The sequence below is a fragment of the Oryzias latipes genome, chromosome 6, assembly GCF_002234675.1.
Source record: "Oryzias latipes chromosome 6, ASM223467v1".
NCBI lineage: Eukaryota > Metazoa > Chordata > Actinopteri > Beloniformes > Adrianichthyidae > Oryzias > Oryzias latipes.
The window spans coordinates 15,020,334-15,027,992 of record NC_019864.2 but is presented as its reverse complement, the minus strand read 5'-3'; the positions used below and the strand labels follow the sequence as shown (position 1 = coordinate 15,027,992).

At 37.3% G+C, this 7,659-nt stretch overlaps 1 long non-coding RNA gene across 2 annotated transcripts; it reads right to left on the bottom strand.

Moving 5' to 3' along the window:
* Positions 1 to 715: 715 nt before the first annotated feature.
* On the bottom strand, positions 716 to 3,076 carry LOC105354209. Of its 2 annotated transcripts, XR_908883.3 has the most exons (3): positions 2,181 to 3,076; positions 1,290 to 1,756; positions 716 to 1,186 (listed from the first exon to the last, which is right to left on the bottom strand). It is a non-coding gene; the product is annotated as an uncharacterized LOC105354209 (long non-coding RNA). The 2 variants fall into 2 exon arrangements; XR_002290332.2 differs by lacking the exon at positions 2,181 to 3,076 and having other exon boundaries at positions 1,290 to 2,173.
* Positions 3,077 to 7,659: the final 4,583 nt, after the last annotated feature.

Sequence of the window (7,659 nt, the reverse complement as noted above, 5' to 3'; positions counted from 1 at the left end):
CCCTTCACTTTTCTTTTCCCTCCGGTCCAACAAAAATTGTTACAAATATAAGTAAGATTAAAGTTTAGCCTACATTACAATAGGGGTTAATTCAAATATACACCTAGTGTGTCAAAAGATTCATAACCCCTATTCTAACAGTAAAATATGTCCAACACTAGAGGCTTTCAGCTCTCACCTGTCTGCTCTGCTGTTGGACAGGACAAGTAAAAAAAAAACAGTTTTATGAGAACGGAGGATTGTGTTTATGATATTGGAAAATGATGGCCAGATTTAGTAAATATGTTTAGACAACTGGTTATTTGGTTTAGGGGATTGGCCTCTGTGTTTTAGCATTTGAGAAAAACTGTAAAACCCAATCTATGTTACAGGTAACTCTTGCTGATTTTTCTTCGGAGTTTTTATTTAATTGAAAATTCCATCAAAATGCTTGGATACAGCAGTCTGTGAATAACCAGCAAAGAAAAGAAAAAAAGATTTTGCATCATACTCATTTGGAGAGTGATCTGCAGCCCAAAGTTTTAAAGATTCAAACACTATTTGAAGGCCCAGGAAACCTTTTTAACTTTAATTAAAACTGTTATATTGGTAGTCTTCAGTATATTAATCTAATAGTTACATTTTTATTTTCATGGCCTCTGACCTGAAATCATCTAAATGTACCGATAATAAATAAATTTAGTACTTTGTGTTAAATTGAATAATGTAAACACTATTTGGATATGATCTTATTTATTGAACATGAACATTTATTGAATGTATTTATTGAACATTGTCAGCAAAAGGATACTTTTAATCTCTGCATAATTCCCAGTTTTTCTTCAAAGTATCTTACTGACAGTCTTTTTACATACCAAGCATTAATCATGGATTAAATCGAAAAAAGCAAATATATTTTGAACAACAAACATACACTACTTGATTGATCTTTCAGGAGAGTAAATACAATTTTTTATCACTCATTTTAACCACAAGATGACAATCTACAGAGTAGATGCAAGAACAATTTATAATTAAGTCATTTTTGGAACAGTTCTTTCCTAAGAAACGATCAGATCTGTTGACATAGGTTCCATCTTCAGGTCAAGTGCTTCCAAATCCATCCCTTCTTGACTCCTTTATTTCACTTTATTTAACGGCAGGATAAGATCAGACCAAAGCAAATGCAGAGCCCAAATCCACTGCACTAACAGCCCAGAGAAAAAGAATAAAAGTATGTTATGCACTTTGTAAAAAACATATTTCTAACAGATCAACTGCCCGTTTAAAAATGCTTAAATGCTCCTTACCTGAGAGACTGTGTACGCTCTCTGGGTATAGCTTAGCTTCTCAAATGAGTTGTTGTCTGGTTTGCACCATCTCATCAGTCCACCACCATCTGTAGCTTCATAAATCCCAGACCAGTTTGTGCTTGCACAAGCTACATATCGGCCATCAAGCAAGAGTATGATGACCCATATAAGAGAAGGAACTAAAGTCTGTAAGCAAATTAAACAACAGCAAATGCAACAGCAGCTTGGATAGTCAAGCACACGGGGGATTAAAGCAAAGATTGTAACTATTGGACCCAAAAAATAAAGAGAAACAAACAAAGTATTCCACACACTTCCTTCATAGCAAGGGCACAAGAATTCTGAGTCCAGCATCTTCTCAAAGAAAACAAGAAACAATCCCATGATAACATTTGATGCTACAAGGCTCTCCATTCTTTTCAAAATGACAGAAAACGGATTGTTGCTTGCGTCCATCCTTTGTTCTACAAAGAAAAGAAAGTTTAATAACTTAAATTGTTCTAAGGATAATACAAGAGTTTTTGTCAAAGAGTAACCCAGAAAATCTGTGCAGTCATGTTTTATGCGAATAGTTTCTCTTTTTTAAGCACCTGGAATGAGCTGAAACCACAATTAATGTAAAAACAAACAAATAAATACTTGAAATTAATTCAACAGTTGGACCTGAATCTATTCCATTAAGTTTTTTTTTAATGAAGTTATGGAAATCAATAAACGTTCCCATGATATTCTAAATTTTGGGAATGGTCTATAATTATTTTGAAAATAAACCAAAAATTCAGACAGCGTAATTAGTATTATTTCTAATTTTGTTTCTGATTGTTGAAGTACCTATAATGAAAATTACAGGTCTTAAGAAAAGACCATTTTAGAAATAACTGGGCTTACCTGGAGTTGTGACTGAGAGGTGTGGTGGAGTAGAGAACAAGTTGTAGACACAAATTGTGGCAGGAAAACAGGAACAGAAAGAATTTTTTTAGAAAGCAGAAACGTGTATCTTATTGCCCGGACGTATTACGTGTGGCCACCGTGAATTACCATCAGCTTTTGTGCATGGTCGCACATATATCTGTGCAGATATGATCAGCCTAAACAAAAATCTTTTCTTTTTGTGGGTCAAACTCAGGGTTGGTTTTCTGCTGTTTCCTGTTTTTTTCCTGCATTTTATCCAAAAACCACAGAACTAAGTTTGAAAAAAGGTTTAAAAACAACAACCCATATTTTTGCTAAGTTATACCTGGAGCAGAACATGCCACCAAGAAAAATTGCCAGAACTCTTTACGTACAACTTCCCCAGAAGTCTGTTCACATCTTTTGTTACCGAAAAGCTGCAGTTTTATCTGGAAGGCTTTGTGGCATGTCAAGAGAATACAATTGAGGAAACAAACCCATACATACAATGTTTCACAATGCACATGACATTGGATTTAATGGGAGGAAACCCACTTTGAGTCCAACAGTGATGATGAATGCTTATTTCTTAGAGTTCACCTGTAACATTTTTGGAAGTTGTTTTAAACGTATGTGCAACTGTTGTCATGGGAACATCCCGCTGCTATCAGATAGTTTTATAACCTTTACGAACATGCTTACCTGTGTTTTATTTTGATCATTTATCCATTATTTTTAAGCTCCTAAAATAACTCTTTCCTTCCCTCTCTTTGACTTTGTCTAGTGTGGTGTTCACCATGTCCCCAAACGACGTATTCTTTAAAGACCCACCCTGTTAATCTTTAAATCTCTTGTAAAAGCCTTCCCAATTGGTCTTTTGATTATTACTTTGTCCTTTTTAGCTAAAATCAAAAAACCTGTGTTGTTTTCTAGGACATAGTTTCTAAAGAGCAGCAGTTCATTAGAAATTCGCCTCAGAGTTGGGACCATTGGCCCAGAACACCCCCCCCCCCCCAGTTGCTGGAGGCTCAGAGCAGGGAGCTCGTGGCCCGCCTTGTGTCATTTACAACACAAATAACCGCTTTTCAAATGGCAACTTTGAGCTGAAGTTTCTTGATATATGTCCTCTATTATAGGAAAAATGCAACAAATTAAGGTTAGCTTGGAGCAGAATGGTTTGATGCATATTTGCAAAAGTAGGCGTAAAGGGCTAAATAATACCAAAAACACAATTTATCAGAGTGGGTCTTTAAGGTGACAAACAGGTTTAAAGACCCCGGTGAAACTACATGTTTTTAGTTGTTTGATTTTTCCTAATTTTTCAATGATTCTGCAGAGCAAGAATTCAAAAACAATGTCTGATTTTCATTGGTTGTAGTTTTTGTTTTATTTAATGTAACCCCAAGGGGACTCAAGCCAGGGTCTCATTGTGCCAGTCCCAAGCCTGGATAAATACAGAGGATTGTGTCAGGAAGGGCATCCAACGTAAAATCTTTGCCAAATCACATATGCTAATCCAACCTATGATATCCATACTGGATCAGTCAAGGCCCAGGGTAACAACAACCACCATCAGTGCTGTTCACCGACAGGATGCCAGTGGAAATAAGACTGCTGTTGGTAAGAAAAATAAATGAAGAAAGGGACGCTTGTAGGAAGAGAGAGAAAAGGAAAGTCATGAATGTTGGACTGAGAGTTGGGACTTTGAATGTTGGAGCTATGACAGGAAAAGGAGAGAGCTAATGGACATAATGTAGAGGAGGAAGGTAGACATACTTAAGTTAGGAGCTGGGTTCAAGTTGTTCTGTCATGGTGGAGATGGGGAGATGAAAGGAGTAGGAGTTATCTTAAAGAAGGAGTTTCTTAATAGTGTTGTGGAGGTGTGGAAATGGAAGGTGTGATGTTTAATGATATTAGTGGGTTTGCCCCACAGGTGAGCTGGAGAAGGAGAAATTCTGTGATGATGAACATCCCTCAAAGTGAGAGAATTGTCATTGGTGCAGATTTCAATGAACAAGTTGATGCAGAAAACAGAGGTGATGAGGACGTGATGGGCAAGTTTGGTATCCAGGAGAGCAACATAGAGGAAAGATGGTGGTTGATTTAGCAAAAAAAAGATGGAATAGTAAATATGTTCTCTGAGAGGCAGCAACAACCTATAAGAGTGGAGGTACAACCACACAGATAGACTACATCTTGTGTAGATGTGTAATCTGAAGGAGATCAGGGACTGCAAAGTAGTGGTAGGCATTTCCAGACAACAGGATGGTGGTGTGTAGGGTGACTCTGGTGATGATGAAGATGAAGAAAGAAAGAGAAAAGGCAGAAAAGAGAATAAACTGGTGGAAACTGAAAAAGGAAGATTGTTGCATGACTTTTAAGAAGCAGTTAAAACAGACTCTGGGTGATCAGAAGGTCCCAGGATCAGAGATGCGCATAAAAATGAGCAAGTGGTGCACCGGCATCTCTTTCTTGACATCAACTTTTTACAATTGAATGTTGATTTAGATACCAATGTATCTTGCTCTATCAGTTAAATTGCAAAAATTGATCGAGAAGACGCAGAGAGGGCAAAGCCCAAAGGAAAAGAAGATAAGCATGTTTGTAAAGGCTACAAAATTATCTGAACACAGCAGAATGTTCGCAACAGTTGCACAGAAAAGTTTAGAAGTATAAGGTCCACAGGACTGTAGTCAGCGTTCCTGAACATTGTTGCAAGAGAACTGTTGATGTCAAATTGAAAAAATAAATCATAGAAATTGTCGCAAAAGAATCCAGAACAAAATCCAAACATGTTGAGGCTGAACTCTGAAAAATTAGTGTCAGATTGTACAATTTATCATCACTATTGGATTCAAAGTAACCATTAAAGTTACTAAACATATAAAAATATAAACACGACCAGTATAAGAGTTGGTAATGGGTAAGATGGTTTTACTTTGAGAAAATCTATTTAAAATTAAAACAAATTGTCAGGATTCTGCGGATTAGTTTGGTTTTGAAGTGGTATCTTTAGTCACGTTCTGTCAGTCACTCCAGGTTCAAGTTAATCATCCACAGCTGTTTTAATTTCTCTTTACTCTCCTTACTCGGGGTGTAAGAGTCTGGTTTTCAGTTCTTCATTGCCAGTTCACCTGTTCTGCTTTGCCACCAGTTTTGTTTCTCCATGTGGTTTGTCATGTTCTAGTTTACTGTATATTTCAGTTTCTGCCACCGAGCCAGGTCTCCTGCATTTTGAATCCTGCACCACCAGTTTCTGAACACAAAGATTCTATGAGAAAGAAGTTACGACAGAGGATTCTAGTGGAGCAAAAAATACAAAATGCAGAGCAGACACAGTTTTCTGATATTTCACTGGATCACTCCAACCCGATGAACTAAAAACAAACAAACAAACAAAGAAGAAAATAACTAGTTATAATTAAGATTGTTCAGTCCTGCTTACATTCTAAAAACCTGATAAACTAAAATCAGTCTTCACTCAATACTTTTGTGTTTTCAACATGTCTGCAACCAATTTCTTGGAAAAATGGAAAGATGTGACAGATGGTTCACTTGTACCTTTTGCTTAAACACTGTAGTTCCCTCTTCTTACTTGGGTTATCATGCTGTTGCTTGATGGCCGATGTGTAGCTTGTAGCACAGGCTGGTCAGGGATTTATAGATTTAGTGATGGTGGAGTGATGGTACAAACCAGATGTCAACTCATCTAAGAGGATAAACCAGATTCAGATATGGTACACAGACTCTCAGGAAAGGATTAATTAACTATTTCTAAAATGCCATTGCTCTGCAAAAAATTGACATTACAAGTTATCACATTTTTGTTGTTATTCTCTGGCATGCTGGGCAGCTGTAACCATTATCTCTGTGATCTGCCCCGTCATCCGGCTGCTCTCCTTGTGCTGCGACCAGTTTCAGCAACAGAGGGATCAGAAGGTTAAAAAGAGTTGAAAGACGTGGAAGCGAATACCTCCCAGGTAGATGACGGGCCAACAATACAAAGTCCTAAGAGAAGACCTGATGGAGAGATGGAGATAGATAATGCAGTGAATGGAAAAAAATAGCTATTAAAGAAGATCTGTAGTCATTGTTTATACATTTTTTAAAGTGCATAAGATATGTATATAGTGTGTATAGAGAATTTTTAACTAAAAGGTTATCATACATTGAGTTGGTTCCTTTTTTTTCTGTTGCAAAATTAACCCATATGTAAAATGTTCTTGCATCTACTTGATGTGTAAACTGTTGTCGTGTGATCAAACTAAAAGACAAAGAGGTGTTAAGCCTCCTAAAGATCCATGTGGTGAGTGGGAGAAGATTTAAGTATAAATGCCCGTACACACCGGGACGAATATTCGCCAGGCGTTATTCGCCAGCGTTTTTCGCCACGTTTTTTGTGTTCACACCCAGGCGATTTTCGCTGACGGTGAGCCGAGCGAACATGCAATTTCATTCCCTGACATTAGATGGCGCTTAATGTAAACAGAAATACTCCTGTACACAAGGTGGCGCTGCGCAACTTTACGCTTCTTAAAGTCGCTTTTCACTCAGAAGAAGATAGCAAATATTTACGCACTTGTCAGAATAATACAAAGAAAACATGAATATTTCAAGCATCAGTTGCTCCAACTGGTACTTGGTAAGGGGATATTTAAGAATGTCCGTCATTATTTCTTTGCGGCAGTGTTGACGCTACTTGGCGTCTATCTTCTTCGCTGGTATGTGTGCTCAGCAAGGCAGTTTTGTGTTTGAGCGCCCCCAAGTTGTGTTTTACTGTAACTTCAGAAGCTCCAGACACGTGTGCAAAAGCGCCATTCTCATTGGTCGAATAGATTTCGACGCGACGCGTCGAAAAAAAAAACGAACCCGAGGCGTTTTTTTTTTTTTGCCGCTTTGTCGCGTGGCGTTTTTTCGCGTCGGTGTGCACACTCTCATTGGTGCCCTTTGTTTAGTCACGAGGCGTTAAACGTCGGCGAAAATCGCCGGCGAAATTCGTCCCGGTGTGAACAGCCGTCAAATGTTTTTATTTTCTGTAACTTCATTCAACACACAGACTGTTTTTTTCTATTTTTTTTCCTTAAAATTCAGATGATTACAACTTTCTTAATTTCATGAAAATCAATAATTCATCTCCTCAAACATCTGAATATAAAATCTATGTACTGGAGACTACGATATACAGTCTTAACACTAAATTCAAGTCTAAATTCAAAGGTTTACTGATCCTTTAAAAGGGTGTGTCAATCTTTGCTTAAGTTACCAAATCAGCCTCCTTCAAGAATTAGATAGATCTTCAGTGAAACATTTTAAGATCTTCAGCAGGGATTCATCCATGTAAGTCACAATTTTTAAGTCAAGTTTTAAGTTGGAGAAAATGAAGTAAGATATATTTTTATTTTCTCTTGAAAGTGAAAGCCTTCAGACATGTTTGTGTTTAAACATGACTTAAACTTTCACAGATTGAGAAGAAATT